Raw genomic sequence first — 19,967 nt, forward strand, 5'->3', positions numbered from 1 at the left:
ATGTGTGTGAGTGTGAAAAGAAAACAGATTTGCAGTTCCGTATTCTGCAGGGCAGGGAAAGGGGGCTACAAGAGTGGTGATTTGACAGAACTGTAAGAACCCTATAGAGTGCAGTAGCTTTCTCTTTCTTTCTCTGGAGATCTGCAGTCTGTCTGCTTCCTTACAGTAACCTCTGGTTGTATATCTTTATCAGAAGGAAATTAAATCTTGTTACATTGCCCTAAGATCTCTTACCATGTTGTGAAGCAGAGAACATGTAGCACTGGTAACTGTACTGGTATCCATAGTAACTGTTAATTAGAATGAATAGAGAATGCGACCCTTAAAATGTTTTGTTTTGAATAAAGGTCCTCTAGTAAGTGTTTTTCTTACATAAGAAATTAGAAGTTCTTTCCATTTTCTGCTCCTATTTCACAAAAAGAGTTGTCATGATCATGACAATTACACAGCAAGGAGGAAAATAACTGAAAAGTCATCAGTATTTCTCACACAACAGTGTCTTTATACTTCACCGTACAGCTACTTAACTAATTGTTTTTCCTTCTGGCATGGAAGAAATGAACAGTGTTGGACACTAGGCAGCAATCGGCTAAATTTTCTCATCTTTGCACAATTAGATCAACTCAGCTGATCTTTGGATTTGGAAGGACCTTGCAAGAAAATTCAAAAGGTTGTCAGTAAATAGAAATCTATCAAAAATCACAGACAGATAATACAATTAAGGTATGCCATAAGTAGGCTTTCCTCCTCAATGAAAATGCTGGTACAGATTCCGACTACCAGATAATCTGTCACAGGACTAAACTGCTTGAATGTGATAGGAAGCAATGTGATAGCCCAAATATTCCAAGAGGTTGAGAATAGAATTTAAAGCATAGATATTTTGAAGCTGCAAATAAGCCTGGAAGATATTTGGTGAATTGTTTGAGGAAAGAGTCAGAGAAGAGAAGGATACCCAGAATTAGGGGAGGCAACCAAGTAATTTACAGAGATCAGAAAATGAAAGGGGGCGGGGTTTCAGTGTGGAGGAAAATGGAGGCTCAATGCTAGAGCTCCAGCCCTCCTCAACCCAATTTTCCAGCTAAAAGCTGCACAAGAAGAACAGCTCTAAATTATGAAAAAGCAGATGCCTGACAAAAGGAAGCAACAGGTAAAAGCTGTTAAAAACTTATAGGAATTATTTCCAAGCCAGGAAGAAAGCTCTAAATTTGAGAAAAAGCAGGGGGAGGAAAACAAAATGGTGGGTGCAACTAAAACTGCAGGAGTAAGCCTTCCCCCACATTCTGACAACAAAAACATTGTCTTGATAAAGCAAGTAGAACAGAACTTGCTAGAAAACATGAAAATGATGTCACGGCAATTTACTGATCAATTTGCAGAACTGAAAATAGAAATAAATAAGGCAGCTACAAATGCAAATGAGGCTATTGCACTCCGCAATAAGACTCAAACAGAGGTTAAAGATCTTAAAAGAACAAATTTGGACTTACAAGACAGAATACTGAAATTGGAGATGGCGGCAAGGCAGAGAAATGCCAAGTTACGTAGCTTTGAGGAACACATTAACACAAATAGAAATTTGTCCACATTCCTCAGTTCCTGGCTAGCAAAACAATTGCAGCTAGGCAAAGAAGAAACCATAAAAATAGACAATGTCTATAGAGTGGGTCCCTCAAGCCAAACAAAAAGGAAATTCCCCAGGGACATCATAGTGACAATACCTGATAGCACAATCAGAAAGAAGATCTTTGAAACTGCAAAAGCAAGGAGGAATCTTGACTACAATGGAGCTCCAATATTAGTTCTCACAGATCTACCCCCAGAAGTCTTGCACAAAAGAAGGGAATTGAAAGAAGTGACTGCAACACTCAGAAATGCTCAAATAGACTTGGGAATGGCTCTCCTGAGTGAACTGGAAATAGAAACAACAATGGAAGTGGAAAGGAATCCACAAAAAAGAAGAATGCAAAATGACCTGACTCCTCATAAGAACACTAAAATGCCAGTTCGGGGGAACTAAATAGTTAGGTTTAAGGATCAGGATGTGGAAAGCTTATTGTGTGTGGAATGACATGCACTTAAAAGAAGTACAAAGGGAATTGGGGGCGGGGAGGTATGGGAGACAAAGCATTAATCCCCATTGTCATATTTACCTGATCTCAGAGGTGGTACTATACCAATAACTTGTAAGGGGTGTTCTTGCAAGTTAGAGAGACGAGGATTGTTTTTCTTTTTTTCTGTGTCATTCAGTTAGGGTTGGCAGGGAGGGAGTAGGGGGGAGGTTATATAACAAAAAAGGGAGGAGAAGAGAAGGGAAGAAAAAAAACAACTTGTAGAAGTGAAGAGGGGAGAAGGAGTGGGTGGAAAAAAGGAGTGAGGGGTGAATACATGGTACACTAGGTTTGGAAGTTTGGGGAATAGCAGGGATAAGGGGGTGGGGAAATTGGAAAAAGAGAAGACTGGGAGGGTATCATATATAAAGGCTTACCTATAAGGCAGAAGAAAAACAATAGAAGGGTGTAATATAAATATTACATTAAGGTTATACATTTTCTGCAACAGAGATATTGTTATGTATTAAGTTTTTGCTATTTAAGAACTTCTACTTTTAACTAAGGTTAGAAGGTGATAACAAAAATGAGACAAATGATAAAAGTGATATCTTATAATGCATGAGGACTTAACAACCCAATAGAGAAAAAAACGTATTATGTCCAATTTATCCAAATTGAAACCAAACATAATTCTTTTCCAAGAGACACATTTTAAACATGCAGATAAACAAGAGTTCAAGGCAAACTGGATTCATCAGCAAATACACGCACCGGGCACATCAAAGGCAAGGGGTGTTTCAATCTGTATATCCCCAAACACAAAATTTACACACAAAAAGCAACCTGTCAAGATCAGCTTGGGAGATACCTCTTTATTAAAGGTCATTTAGAAGGGAAATTGTACACTATAGTTTCACTTTATGCTCCCAATTCAAATCAGATTAACTTTTTAGAAGAAACCCTAATTAAGCTAAGTACCTTTCAGGAGGGAGAATTGATAATTGAGGGGGACTTCAATTGCATAATTGCACAATCGAGATAGATCATACCACAATATTAAACAAATTAAAAAACCTAAAAACAAATCATGTTTGGAAAAACTGCTGAACAGATTCCCGCTTTTAGATGTTTGGAGACAATTTCATGACCAGGAGAGGGACTACACCTATTACTCTCCTAGACACGACGTGCACACCAGGATAGACTTTATACTAATTTCTGATGGTCCGTTTAAAAATGCATCCAGTCCTGAAATTGGGAAAATAATTTGGTCTGGTCATGCTTGGACAAGCTGGAATTTTTCGATTGGAAGTGAATTTACTCCCACGAAGCATTGGACATTTGACAACGATCTCTTTATGAGCAAACTCATAGAAAGACATATTACCCAATACATAAATGATAGTAGTAATAAAGACTCTCCAGCCCATATGAATTGGGACGCACTAAAAGCAACCTTAAGAGGTCAAATCATTTCGTTAACAGCATACTTAAATAAACAGAAAAAGAAACAAAAAGAAATGATACTAAACAGAATAGGACAGCTAGAATCACAACACAAAAAAAATGGTAGTAAAAAAATTCTAGAGCCTTGTTAGATGAACGAAAACTATTAGAAAAGGAATCTTCTTTTTTTGAAGCAAAAACATTGGTATAATTCTCCCAATAATTTGAAAATCCTCTCCTGGAAAGTAAAGGGTAAACAAGCATCCAAGCAAGTAATAGCTTTACAAAACAGCAAAGGACAATTAGTATACAATTAGTATACAATCCAAAAGATATAACTGACACCTTTAAGGAATTTTACAAAAAATTGTACACTTCAGCAAATGCAACCACAGATCTAATTAGCCAGTATTTACACCAACATACACAAATTAAGAAACTCTCATACACACATAGGCAACTATTAGAAAAATCAAAGAGTCCAGTAGCATCTTTAAGACTAACCAATTTTATTGTAGCATAAGCTTTTGAGAATCACAGTTCTCTTCAGCAGATGCATCTGACGAAGAGAACTGTGATTCTCAAAAGCTTATGCTACAATAAATTGGTTAGTCTTAAAGGTGCTACTGGACTCTTTTTGATTTTGCTACTACAGACTAACACGGATAACTCCTCTGGATCTGCAACTATTAGAAAATCCAATCACGACACAGGAAATCAGTGAATTCATACAGAAATTAAAAAACAATAAAGCTGAGAGACCAGATGATTACCTTCCAGAATTTTACAAGAAATTCTCCAATAACATTATACACTTACTGACAGACACATGCAATGCATTCTTAAATACAAGTCAACAACCTCCCTCATGGAAAGCAGCCTCAATCATAGTGATACACAAATAGGGAAGAAATCCAAATGGACCAGCCTCATACCACCCAATATCCCTTCTAAACCAAGATTACAAAATTTACAAAGCAATAATAGCCAAAAGAATTAATTCCTTCATTAAAGAATATATCCATCAGGATCAGACAGGGTTTATCCCAGGAAGAGATTAATGGAAAATATCTATAAAACACTGAACATAATATCAGCTTGTAACAACCATAAATCAGAAGCCTTATTGCTATCATTCGATATAGACAAAGCATTTGATTCAGTGGAGACAAAGTATTTAATTGAATTGCTAAATGTTATGGGGTTTGGCACCAAATTTATAAATTCTATAAAAGCAATATATACGCAAGCATCGGTACAGATTTCAGTAAATGGCATGTCATTTGAGACGTTTACATTGTCTAGAGGAACAAGACAGGGTTGCCCCCTGTCACCAACACTCTTTGCACTTGCTATAGAACCATTAACAGCCTCAATCCATCAGAATGAGCAAATACAAGGAATTGAGATTGAGTCTAAAGTTTACAAACTTAACCTGTTTGCTGATCATATGTTGCTTTTTATTACAAATCCAGAAAATTCTTTACTACAGTTACAGGAAGTACTACACCGGTTTGCCCAGGTGACCGGTTTAAAGATAAATCCATCAAAATTAAGTATACTACCTTTACATATCCTGCAAAATGACAAAACAAAACGTACTCACTAAATTTAAATACCACTGGAAGGACAACACGCTACCGTACTTGGGTATTAATATCACAGCAGACCTAGACTTGCTATTGAAATTCAATCATTTCCAAAAGATAAAAGGAATCAAACAAGATCTAGAGCAGAAAAACAAGCAACAATATTCTTGGTTGGACAGATTCCACTTGATAAAATCCTTTATTCTTCCCAAAATTTTATTTCTATATAGAGCGATTCCCTTAACTCCACCATTTACAATTATAAAAAAATGGCAAAATATGATCAATAAATTCTTATGGAGCAATAAAAAAATCTAGACTCTCATATAATACATTGAAGGTAAAAACCCATCAAGGTGGCTTTAACTACCCAGATTTGAAAACTTATACAATAGCAGCTAGACTAATGAATGCACTACAGCTGCTGCAAACTACAGAAAACCATGACTGGATCCAGATATTAAGTCACCTATACAAACCATATACTATTCAAGAAATCATATGGAATAATAATAGGAGTCATCTTCCAAGAATAAAACAAAATAAATTTTGTTTAAATATGTTAAAGGTATGGGATATGCAAAGGAAACAATGTCTCCCTGAAATCTCTCAGTACTCTGCATTCACAGTGCAAGATTGGTTTCCACCAGGGAAAACACAACAAATAAATAGATTTTGGAAGTGAGTCAAATTAACGAGATTAATTGATATAACATCAAAAGAGTGAATCTCAACAAAAATAGAACTTGAAAAAAAGATTGCTCAACATATCCCTTGGTTTACTTATTTTCAAGTCAATTACACGGCATCACAAATACATCTTACAGACAGTCTCAAAAAATCAAAGAGATTTGGAAAAAATTCTAGATCAAGAAAAATACACGCGGAAATGTCTGGTTTCAAAAGTCTATTCTATTCTACTAATGTCAGGTGTCGCAATAAAACACACATATCAAACAAAATGGGAACAAGATTGGGGCCTAATAATCACTCCAGACCAATGGAAAGAAATCTGGAAGTCAAAACTATTCAACTAAATACTCCCCACTATGTTGGAGGCAGTGTGGAGAAACAGGCACATATATTCATTGCTGGTGGTCATGCAAAAAGATATTGAACTTTTGGAAAGTAGTAGCAGAAACCATTTATAAAATAACTAACGACACTGAGAGATCTCTGTCTTTTGGTGCTACACCTCTGAAGATGCCAGCCACAGCTGTTGGCGAAACGTCAGGAACTACAATGCCAAGACCACGGCAATACAGCCTGGAAAACCCACAACAACTAACTAACTACCCTTTGCAGATACAGCTGTTAATAATTTTTCTAGACCTATGGCTAGATAATAGCATTCCTACAATTAGAAGAGATCTCATTAGGAGTCTTCTTATAGCTGCAAAAACTACAATCACTTCAAAGTGGAAGGCCAAAACAACACCAACTATAAGCCAGTGGTATGACAAAATATGGGACCAAATCATCATGGAAAAAATCACAGGAGATATACATTGCTGTCTTGGAAAAGAAATAACAATAGGATTCTATGAAAAATGGCAACCATTTATTGAATACATCATGGCACAAAATTTATATCCTACAGATACTATCTATCAAGCAATTCTTAATACATAAATAATAGAATGATAGGTAGGGTTTATCTAAGAGATATTAAACTTGACAATCATAGATAAACCCTACCTATCATTCTATTCTACAATAAAGAAGGGGAGTTAGAAATAGAGATATTAAACTTGACAATCAATTTCTAACTCCCCTTCTTTATTGTAAAGAGAAAACTGTATTGAAACGAGGAATAGACCCTCTTATTAAGGACAATTATAATTCTTGTTCAATGAGTGGTTAAAGCATTTGATTATTGTAATAGTAAGAATTCCATCTTCTTTGTTATGCATTTGTATCGTTGTTTCTATGTTGCTGAATGCTCAATAAAAAATTAATTAAAAGAAAGAAAGAAAATGAAAGAGCAAATTAGAGGTTTCTTTTCCAATCTCTACAAAGAAGAATCAATAAATGAAGAAGAGATGGAAAAATATCTACAAGAGATACCAATTACAGAATTTACCACTGAGCATAAAATTATTTTAAATCAGACGATAACGATACAGGAGATAAATTCTGCAATCAAAACTTTGAAGACTGCAAAATCTCCAGGTCCGGACAGATATACGACTTCTTATTATAAATCTTTTGAGGATATATTGGCCATACCTCTGCAAAAACTGATGAATGAGATACAAAGTAAGAATATCTTACCACTGACGTGGCAAGAAGCAAATATAACTTTGGTTGTTGTGGATTTTCCGGGCTGTGTAGCCGTGACCTTGGCTGTATAACTTTGATACATAAAAAGGAGAATGATCCATTAATACCGCAATCATACAGGACTATCTCTTTGTTGAATGTGGATTATAAGATATTTACAATAATAATGGCTCAAAGACTGAAAAGATGCATCTCAGAGGTAGTACATGAAGACTAAACAGGCTTTGTCCCGAAGAGGTATATGAAAGATAATATCAAATACCTTCTCAGTGCACTTCATCCAAGAAATGTTGTCAAACGCTTTTTCAGCATCAACAAACATAAATGCAGTTTTTTCATTTTTTCGTCTTGAACTATGCAGATGATGTGGTTGTATCAGTAACAAATCTACATACTCCTTGATTTATGTAATGGAACAAATATTAATATTTGGGCAGCATTCTGGATATAAACTGCATAAGAAAAAACAAAGATATTGTTACTCTCGACAACGAAAGAGGAATGTGAAAAGATCCGTAGCATAACTGGCTGTACCATCACTACAAAGCCAATAAGATGTTTAGGGATAAATGTGTCATCACGAAATGAGAACCTTTACAAAGATAATTATCAAAAAGTTTGGATGGAAATTATTGAAGATTTGCAGAGACAGCAAAATTTAAAAATGTCATGGTTAGGAAGAATCACAGCTATTAAAATGAATATTTTACCTAAATTAAATTTCCTATTTCAAATGATTCCAATTTACATTGAACAAAAGATTTTCAATAGATGGCAGAAAGCAATAAATGACTTTATATGGAAAGGAAAGAAACCTCTCATTTTTGCCTTAACTGTTCTCTATAGCTTTTCCTGCAACCAGCTTGTTAATTTAATTTCATCTTTTAGCTGGCACTTTCTTTCAATTTAGTCCATTAGAATAGATAGCAATCTTTACCTTCTTTCTGTCCGTTTGGGTTGTTCGTGCTGCTTCTTAAGCTCCAAGATGTTTAGATTCAATTACAGAAGCCTGGATTCTGGCGTCCTTATGTCTGTTTGACTCAAAGAGCTCTGTAGAGATTTTTGCTTGCCCTTCTCCAAGGGAACCTCAAGGCGCCAGAGGAAGTCCTTTATTTAGAACCTCTCCTGATGCCGAGATCACTCACTCTCAGGGTCTCATAGCGTTCTTGCCCCTTCCCTTCCTGGAAAGGGGTGGCAGCTGGCAATTGGGGTGCCTAGCCTGCCCAAGCAGTAGCTCTTGATCACCCAGCTCCCCGGGCAACGTCAGGTCGCCATCATTCCCAGACCGGGAATTGTTTGTATAATCAAAGAGCAGCGTTAGTTTGGATAACAGATTGGATTATGAGTCCAAGCAGTAGACATATTAAATTGGAAACAGTGGATGCTAAAGAAGGTATCCATAATTATTTATGGATAAAGAAATCATGCAAATCTATTCATAAACAAGATGGGATTCATGTTGTAAAGAATGGCCAGCTTAAAATATGGTTTCAATGCAGAAATAGATTGAGCCCACCAATTTCCCCATTTATGTCGCCCATTAATGCCTACTATGATGCGACAATTAAAAATAGAATTGATCAACCTAGCTATGAATCAATGATAGACAAAGAAGGAAACATAAAAATTTGGCAAGAAATCCAGGCACAAGGCAAAAACATTCCTTGGCTGACTTATCACCAAATAGTATCAAGATTGAAGGATCAACTTCTCAAAGAAGGCAGCAGGCTAAGAGCAAAACGCAATATGAACTACTAATATCTGGAGACTTGTTGCATCTTTTGGGGAAGATTGACAAAATACTACTGCAATACCATACAGAAATGGACCAAGTTAAAACTTGTATGATAAAGTGGATGCAAAATTTTAAGGAAACTATTCCGAATAGTTTTATGGGGAAATTTATGGATTATGGACATAAAATTTACAGGTTGTCAGTTACTGAGAGAAAATTGGTATAAAATGTTCTTTAGATGGTACATTATTCCCAAATATATTGCGAGGATTAGTAAGGGTTACAGTGGACGTTGTTGGAAATTTCAGAATATGGATGCGTTTTACCATATGTGATGGACTTGTAAGAAATCACGGAAATACTGGATAAAAATACATGAAGAGATGCAAAAGATCCTCAAACTCGGATCTGAATTAAATCCAAAAAGTATGGTCTTAAATATTTTACCAACTAATGTGAGAAAAGAACAAGGAGACCTCTTCTGTTATATAGTGATGGCAGCAAGAGTACTAGAGAGAGCCAGTTTGGTGTAGTGGTTAAGAGTGCAGGAATCTAATCTGGAGAACCAGGTTTGATTCCTCACTCCTCCACTTGAAGCCAGCTGGGTGACCTTGGGTCAGTCACAGCTTCTAGCTCTCTCAGCCCCACCCACCTCACAGGGTATTTTGTTGTGGGGATAATAATGACCAACCCTCTGAGTGGGTGTTAAGTCATCCTGAAGGGTGGTATATAAATCGAATGTTGTTGTTATTTGCAGGAAAATGGAAAAACGATGCCTATCCTGGTCTCCCAGAGTGGAGAGAGAAAGATTTACGAATATGCTTCAATGGCTAAATTGACTATCAACTTACAAAATAGACTGGTAACCGAGTTCTGGGGAAAATGGAAGGATTTCTTTGAATACTTAGGCTAAACTAATTGACACAGAAGCTTAGAGGGAGGGAGGGAAGGAAGGCGAGCGAGAGAAGGAGAAATGTTACGTATTTAGGCTTAGGGAAAACAAATATGAAATGTTTTGTGTATCAGGCTAAGGAAACTTAAACATATTGCTTGTTTTACTCTCAAAGCAATTATAACTATTGTTTATAAGCTTATTGGTTGTATAAGATTGTATAACTTAATTTAGTGTCTAATTTAGAATCTGTATAACTTTTATATTATGCACTTTAATTTCTTTTCTTTAATAAAATTCTTTTAAAAAAAGAGAGAATAGGATTTAAATATAGGCAAGCGTTAATTTGTTTGATATCCTGCTTTTCTTCCCATTGGGGACTTAAAGCAGCTTACAACAGCATTCTTCACTCATTTTATCCTCACAACAACAAGCCTGTGAAGTAGGTTATGCTGAGGGGTTGAACAAGATCAGAGAGTGGCCCTAGATCACCCAGCAAACTTCCATGGCAGAGTAGGATTCAAACCTGGGGTCTTCCAGATCCTAGTAAAGTATTCTAATCATTGTACCACACTGTCTCTGAATTCCAATTGTTCCTAAGCCATAGTTGCATGACCATGGCCAGTTTAATATATCTCAGCCTCAGTCCCCCACATTCCCACAACCCATATCTAATTGAAATTTTAAAGACATCTGTGTAAAAAATGTATACTGACATTGCCGTATCTATATAACTGTATATTACTGTAACTCACTCTACGCGGGCCTACCCTTGAGCCTGACCCAAAAATTACAGCTGGTGCAAAAAACAGTGGCACGCATCATTATGAAAGAGCCAAATAGGGTGCATATTACACCAATATTGCGCGAGCTGCATTGGTTGCCAGTGGAGTATCGGATCAGGTTCAAGGTCTTGGTATTGACCTATAAGGCCCTGTGCAGGCCAGTATACCTGAGGGACTGTCTCTCCCTGTATATTCCCCAAAGGACCTCCAATCAGGAGGAAAGCAATTGTTATCACTCCCTGGCTCCAAGGAGGCCCACCTGACCTCGACTAGAGCCAGTCCTGGCTCAGTCCTGGCTCCTACCTGGTGGAACACTCTGTCTACCTAGACCAGGGCCTGGCAGAATCTACTTTCTTTCCCCCGGGCCTGTAAGACAGAGTTGTTCCACCAGGCTTATAGCTGAGGCTGGGCCTCCGCTGGCTGGAGGATACAACATCTACCCCCCTCCCTGTGAAAGCTGCCCACCACTGTTTTTAAGCTGCTGCTATATTCAGTTGTACTGTTGTATTATTTGTTATTAATTGTATTGCCGTCATCAGGAAAAAGAGTGCTGTTATTTTTGTATATTTTTGTATGATGTTTTTAAATGTTTTAATAAGGAATGTTTTAAATGTTCTTAATCTTAGTGTTGATACCTGCCCTGAGCCTGCTCGCGGGGAGGGCAGAATACAAATATGATATAAACAAATAAAATAAATAACAATAAAAAGATGTACACATTTTCCTGCTACTAAATCTTCAATGGATCATGTATATCTAGCACACACTAATTCATTATTGTTTGTTATATCACCAGACAAACAAAATATTACTGTTGCCACTTTGGGCCGGTTCACTTGTTAAAAAGTCCACATAGTATATACATGGATCATCAACAAACATGTGCTTAAGTGTTCTGTGCTGGGAACTCAGTTCCTAAGTGTACAGGGATCCAGTTCACTTTGGAACCATAGCATGTGGGGAGAAGGGGCTTAAACCTCCCCCCCCCATCATTTTCCTGACTTGAAATGGCCACAGGAATTGCTGTTGCACTGCCGAAGAAAATAGCATATGGGAACAACAAAATGTCAGACAAGTGCTGGAAATGTAAAAATCATGAAGGTTCATTATATCATATGTGGTGGACCTGTGAGGTAGCAAAGCAGTTCTGGGGAGATATTACAGAAGTTATGACTGAAATTTTGCAAATCCCAATAAATAAGAACCCAGAACTGCTGTTGTTAAATCTGAACTTAGAAGAGATTCCCAGGCAACAAAGAACATTATTATTTTATATCACAACAGTGACAAGAATTTTATATGCTCAGAAGTGGAAGACACAAGAAGTACCATCTATCGAAAATTGGATACAAAAATTGCTGTACGTGGCAGAAATGGACAAAATGATGAGAAAGTTGAGAGAACAGAATCCAGAGGAATTTTTTAATGACTGGGGGAAACTAAAACAGTATTTGGAAAAGAAGTGGGATGTAAAGGGAGAATTATGGCTGTTAGATAACTATTAATCTTGCAGAAGGGAAAAGACACTGATCTTTACAAGAGAAGAGAGGAGATAAGTTAGAAATATAATGTAACCGATAGTTTGATGTTGTTGTTTTTTTAATCCAATATATATTATCTGTTTTAGTAGTGTATTAAGACGGTCAAGAATAGAAAAAGAGATATAAGTAGTAGATTTAGACAGCGGGTTGGAAAACTGTTGGAAGTCTTAGATAAAGGGGGGAGGGGAAAGGGTGGGAGAACATGGAAATGAGGGTATTAATTGAAAATCTGTAACATCTCACCCAATAAAAATTCTTAAAAAAAAAAAAGGAATTGCTGTTGCACCACTGGAAAGACTTCATGACGAGCTTTCATAACATGCACATTTTTCCAGCGGAAGAAGAAAAAGGTAGAAGAAAAAGCAGGGTGGGGGGAGGGCTTTCCAATTCCAGAGTCAGAAGAAAGTCAGGGGGGCTGCAATTATCCTGTTTGAGGGTTTCCTAGATGCAGCTGGTTGGCCTCTGTATGAACTGAATGCTGGACTGGATGGACCTTTGGTCTGATCCAGCATGGCTCTTCTTACATTCTTATGTTCAGGACATCTGCCATATGGCATTGAACTTCAGAGATACTGTCTGAGGCACGGTGTAAAACCAGCAATTCCTCACTCTTCTCCTGAGTTGGATGTTGGGTAAGGGACAAGGAGTTCTCAGTGACTTTGTGCTGCCCTAAGGAGGTACTTGTCTCTGAAGTTTCAGTGGGACATTACATATTAAATGGAGGAATTAACAACAATGTAAGCTACTTGGAGTCTCCATAGAGAGAGAAGTGATATATAAAATGAAGTAAGTAAATAAATAAAATCACAATGCCTGTACAACAGATACAGTGCCCATAAATTTTTGGTTACTCACCATGGCCTGCCAAAATTTGAGAACTGCTGCTGGTAAATCCACAATAGTTAGAGCTTATCAACAAAGCTGCAATGAAATTTTGCAATTTTTCAAAAATATAGTAAATTTCAGACCTGCAATTCAATTGTGAAGATTACTTTCAGCAAAACTAAAAGTCTTACTGACAACATTGTTAAATAGCAGCATCACAAACTGGATAATTAACATCTTTTTAAATGTTAAAACTCTTTATTCAGTCATTGGGAATGTAAAACCAATACGAATCTGGAGAATAAAAGTTTACATTTTTTAAAGAAAATCTGGGTTTGGACAATTTGGATGAATTCCTCATCTCCTCCCCCTCCCTCCACCATTACTTTTGGATTTGGCATTCAAGATCTTCCCAAGCCATTCTATGCCTGAATATTGTTTGCCAAACAATAAAAATACAAGAGAATTCTTTTTCATACATTATGGAGGAAAGTGCTTCAAGTATCCTCTTGATTGTAGGCAGTGAAGGCAATCTACAAGAATCAAAGAGCGACATTATGTTTAAATAACGATGTAACAGAAAAATTTGAGGTAAGAAAAGGTACTAGACAAGGATGTCCACTTTCACCTTTGCTATTTGTTTTGGTATTAGAAGTTTTATTGAGGCAAATAAGAGAAGATGAAGAAATCAAAGGAATAAAGAACAAAGGATTCTCATACAAGTTCAGAGCATTTGTGGATGACGTGATGTTTTTAGTGGAAGAGCCAATCCAGAGATTACCGATACTATTGGACAAAATTAAAGTATTTGGAGATTTAGCGGGTTTCTTTATAAACAAAACTAAATCAAAACTACTCAGTAAAAACATGAGAAAAGAGAAACAACAGGAGTTGATGAGATTAACAAATTGTGAAGTGGTTCAGAAAACAAAATATTTAGGAATTGATTTGACAGTCAAGAACATAGATCTATTTAAGAACAACTATGAAAAATTATGGGTTCAGATAGAAAAAGATACAGTTAAATGGAACAAATTAAATCTATCTTTGTTAGGTCGTATCTCTGTAGTCAAAATGAATGTATTACCCAGAATGATGTTCTTGCTACAAACGATTCCAGTTGTAAGAGACAAAAAGCAATTTGATAAATGGCAAAGGAACATGGCAGAATTTGTGTGGGCAGGGAAGAAACCAAGGATAAAAATGAAGGTGTTATGTGATGCAAAAGAAAGGGGGGGCTTGCAATGACCTAATTTGAGACTATACCATGAGGCAGTATGTTTGACTTGGTTAAGAGAGTGGGTTAAATTGTCCAATCATAAACAGTTGGCTTTAGAGGGACATAACAAGCTGTTTGGATGGCATGCATATTTATGGTACGATAAACAAAAAATGGACTCTATGTTCCAGCATCATTATGTCAGAACAAACTTGTTTATGGTTTGGCAAAAATATAAGATGTTTATGGGTGATGGAAGATCCTTGTGGATAGTACCAGCTGAAGTTGTGAATCCAAGTCTGGAATATAATGGATAACCTATAAGGAAATGTTGAAGTGGGAAAGAAACGAGTTCAGGATGAAAGACAATACGGAGTTGCCATTTCAATATGGATGGTTCCTATTTAGACAAATTAAAGATTTATTTGAATCTGACAAAAGGAAAAGAGGTTTTAGACAGAAAAACAGAATTAGAGGAACTTTTGTTGGAAGATGGACTAAAAATTATTTCTAAGATATATAAACTTTTACTGAAATGGCATACAGAAGATGAAACAGTCAAAGTCCAAATGGTAAAATGGGCAGTGAACTTTAATAAAGAAATTACAATGGACACTTGGGAATATTTCTGGAGAAACACATTGAAAATATCAGCATCTACCAGCTTAAAAGAAAATGGATACAAGATGATGTACAGATGGTATTTAACACCAAAAAAGTTAGCAAATGCCAACAGTCAAATGTCAAATAAATGCTGGAAATGTAAAAAACATGAAGGCTCGATGTATCACATGTGGTGGACTTGTGCAAAAGCTAAGATGTTTTGGTCTAAGATTTTTGCTGAGATGTCATCAATTTTGAAAAGCAATGTTGCAAAGAGTCCAGAGTTATTATTATTGGGATTAAATATGGAAAATGTTGATGTTAGAGATAGGGTATTAGTTTATTACATGACAGTAGCTGCAAGTTTATTGTATGCACAGTATTGGAAGCAAGAAGAGCTACCGGAAACTCAAGATTGGATTCAAAAATTGTTGCACATGGCGGAAATGGACAAATTAACAAGAAAGTTAAGAGAATGGAATCCAAGGGAATTTGTGGCGGATTGGGAGAAATTTAAAAATTACCTAGAGAAGAAATGGGATGTGAAAGGTCAATTGTGGTCTCTCAATAGTTATTAAGAGGTAGATTTGATATAGAATATAACTTTGCCTTGAATAGTAGGGACAAATATAACTTAGATATAGGGATAAGAAGAAAAAGGATCAGAGTGCTGTTGGGAGTCAACTCAGAAAAGGGGAAGGGGTGGGTAGGATAGCATATGTCAAGAAAGGGGGGATACTTGTTCTTAAATGTTTTTGGAATGTATGTGAACCCATCCAATAAAAATTTTTCAAAAAAAAAAGTATCCTCTTGCTTGTGATGTTCATGTACTGAATATATAATGGAGGCATCTAGCTAAGTAGAAAAGCCCCTGAAAGCCATAACCTAGTACATGAGAAAGATATCGTGTGATATGGCATAAAGTCATTCTCATTTACATTGCCAGCCAAATTCTAAGAACTCTTTCCTGGGAGTAAGCCCCTTTGAACAGACTTGATTAGGATTTTAAGCAGACCTGCTTGGGATGGTCTGTACATTACTTACCTAGAAGTAATTTACACAGCAGTATATTGGATTTTCATCCCAGTAATTGTAAGCTTATTCTTTCCCCCATTCTTTCCCTGTAACTTTGCAGCCCTTTCTCTTTTATATAAACTCAGAACATCTTAAAACATTCAATATACATTGTTGCAAAGAAGGGTGGAGTGCCTTCTATATTTAGCAAAATGAATACCTACAGATGAGTGATATTGACCCGTCTGCGTCCAAGGCAATACCTATGAGGTATGTGTATATAATTTTCTGTGGGTTTTTAACAACCATGTAGATTGGTATGTATACTATCAGCCTTGACATAGTTATTCCAGGAAGAGCCAATGACAGGTTGCACTTTTACAATACACAAATGCTAAGAATAAACATAAAAATAAGAACTGGCTTGCATTTAAGCTTTAAACGTAAATGATTTATGTTAAGGACAGAGCACAAGGACATCTATTCCACCAACATCTGCAAAAATGCATTCAGTTAACCAAACAATCAGGTCTGCCTCATATTATCTTTTCTTAGGGCCTTCTCCACAGAGCATCTCTGAAGCCTATGACTAATATACTCAGAGCATGTAGCATGACCTGAGGGAGGCAGTACTGAAGTCTGAGACAGTTATAAGTTCAAGACAAGGCTGGTTTTCTCTTTCTCATCATACCTCCCATCTCCTACTGCCTTGGGGGGTGACAATAGGGTTGGCAGTCCCAGGGATCCCCAGCCCCCAGACTGTACTCCCCACACCACTCAGCTTGCTGACAGGGAAGAAATTGGGAACTTACTTGGTTGCCATGGACCCTTCTGGACAATATTGTGATGTTGCCCATGACAACATGTATGCCCAGAAGCGATGCCATCACATCACCAAGTGAAACCCTGGTATTTGAGCAAATACCATAGAGGTTTTTTTAAAAAAAAAAAATTATTTAGTTTTGTGAAGTATAATACAAATAACAAAAGTAAATTATTAACAGTAGCATGATAAACTATATACAGATTTTAGAATCACAGCTTAATGCACTTATTACTTGCTATTATACACAACAAAAGTACTATGGTAATTATGAGAACAAAGCAAATATCTTTATGATAAACCCTAACTTCTCAAAGACAAGTGAGTATGGAGTAATAATCTTTTGACTGGATTTTATTTTTTATAGAATCATCTTTTGTCAAGTATTCCAAGACCAGGAACCACTGTTCTGTAAAGTTTAAATCATAATTGGATAACTCTGAATGTTTTATAAAATCTGTAAGTTTTGCCATGGTAAATAAATCCTAAACACGCATTAACCAGTTTGAAATTGTAGGACTCTTCTTTTCTCTCAGGTTTTCCAATAATTTAGAGATATGTTAAGATTTATATGATGCAGTTCAGCAGGAGTTAAGTACCAATGAGTCATGATTTTCATTGATTGCATGCAAATACTCAAATATATAAGATTGCCAAATTTCCTTCCATTTTTCTTCTGTGCAGTTTATTTTACAATCCAAGAACCAAGCTTTCTGATAAGGCATAACGTCTAAAGTTGAGGACGAAGAAAGAGTTTTGTATAATTTTGGAATGATGCCTTTATTATAGTTGTCACCATTTTTGATCAATTTTTCAAAGTTTGTTAAGGGTTTATTCAAAACAGTTTTTATAGTTTTGCTTTCAATAAAGTGTTTCAGTTGTAAATATTCAAACCTGTTTTGTCTTCTAATTTTGATGTTTCCAATAAATTTCTATTTTTAGTAACGTTAATAAGTCTTACTAAGTTAGCCTGTCTCCAAATACTAAATGATTCTCTGCATTCTGTAGGTTTAAACCAAGTTTGTCCTGTAAAATAAGAAAGGAGTTAAATTGGTTCTGGTAGTTTTGGTCTTTTCTTGTTTCAGATTTGCAATATTGAAATAAGGAATGGTTTGAGCCCTGGAAATCGAAGAGTTCCAAACAGGGGTGTGCAAAGGCACACTATTTCGGGATTCTCATTTCGGGTATACCCGAAACGAGAATCTTTTTCTTTTTATAAAAATTTTTATTGGATGGGTTTACAAACATAAACATAAAAATCGTTATCATTTTCCACCCCATTGCATTTCCCCCATCCTCCCCCCCGCTTTTCTGGTGACTCCCAGCAGTTTTCCATACCCAACTTAAGCTAAAGAATATATCATATAAATTCTTAAAGTCTATAATATAGATCTATATTATACATACTAATCTAATCTCTTTACTTATCTTAACTATCTACGCTTAATATACTACTTATCTTAATTAAAAGTATAAAAATTATATAAGTATATAGTAAGTACATATACTAACTAAAAAAAATACATATATATATGTAATATACTATTCCTTAGATACCTATTATCTATATTATAGATCTAATCTTTCTATTACATCACTAAAATATCATATATATTCCCTATAACCTATTCAACCTTATTATTCAATCTTATACTTTCCCCTATGAATATACTATTTTACTCTTACCCTTTTAATACTATAGCACTATAACTCTATACTAATCCAATAGGATACAGTAAAATATACCCCCTTTTGACCTTAAGTAAGTTTCTATGTCCCCTTTAATTTTCCAAAGACCACAATTTCCCCTTCATGTCCCACTTTTTCTCCACATATTTCTTGAATTTTTCCCAGCTTGATGTATAGTCCAATTCTTCTTGTTCTATGTATTGTCGAAGGCTTTCATGGCCAGAGAACGATGGTTGTTGTGGGTTTTCCAGGCTGTATTGCCATGGTCTTGGCATTGTAGTTCCTGACGTTTTGCCAGCAGCTGTGGCTGGCATCTTCAGAGGTGTATCACCAAAAGACAGAGATCTCTCAGTGTCACAGTGTGGAAAAGATGTTGGCAGGTCATTTATATCTACTCAGGAGGGGTGGGGTTGAGCTGAGTCATCCTGTAAGAGTTTCCCAGGGAGTGGAATGCTAATGGCGGGAGGCTTCACTGTATCCTGAGGAGGTTCTTTTGCATATGGATTAGGGCTTGATGTGCTAATCTTCTCTGCAGGGCTATTGTCGGGTGTAGAGTGTTTTGTTAGCATGGTGTTTTTCAGAACTAGAAACCATGCTCTGTTCATTCTTAAGGTTTCTTCTAAGAAACCTTAACTATTTTAGGTTACACAGTAGGAGGGCCCACTTCACCATTTTTGACAGCAATTGTGTTTGAGTGATTCTCTGATGTGAAGTGAGTTGTGTTATTTTTGTGTAGTAGACTGCTTTTACGCCCTGTTGTGCCTTCCTACTGTGTAACCTAAAGCAGTTAAAGAAATAAAGTGCTTTTGACAGCAATTTTTGGGGTGATTCTTTAATGTGAAGTGAGTTGTGTTATTTTTGTGTAAGATACTGCTGCCATGCCCTTTGGTGTGCCCCCCTGCTGTGTAACCTAAAGCTGTTCAAGAAATAAAGTGTTTTTGACAGGAATTGTGTTTTTGTGATTCTCTGATGTTAAGTGAGTTGTGTTATTTTTGTGAGGTGGAATGCTGGAATGCCCTTTGGTGTGCCCCCCTGCTTTGTAACGTAAAGGTGTTCAAGAAATAAAGTGTTTTTGACAGGAATTGTGTTTTTGTGATTCTCTGATCTTAAGTGAGTCATGTTATTTTTCTGTGTGGGGGACTGCTGGTGTAATGTGTCATAATGCTTTGCCTATTTGTACTTTGAAAGTGAGAAATGTTTTTTTTAAAAAACTTTGTGTTGTTCGTGTTTCATTCTTTGTTGTCCAGTTGGTTCCCATCATAGAGAACAATGGGGCTGGCCGGCCAGCCATCTCTGTAGGTGGTGGGGGAATTTGAGGGAGGTTGTCTGTGGTTCAGGTGCTCTTTCACAGGGACAAGCTGGCACTCAGAAGTGTGTCCACCATTGTGGCATCCCTGGGCTGTGCACATTTGCTCTGGAAAACAGAGTGTTATAGTTCACAGCATAGGAAACAAAGGGAGAAGGCTGGC

The sequence above is a fragment of the Eublepharis macularius genome, chromosome 1 (assembly GCF_028583425.1).
Source record: "Eublepharis macularius isolate TG4126 chromosome 1, MPM_Emac_v1.0, whole genome shotgun sequence".
Taxonomy (NCBI): domain Eukaryota; kingdom Metazoa; phylum Chordata; class Lepidosauria; order Squamata; family Eublepharidae; genus Eublepharis; species Eublepharis macularius.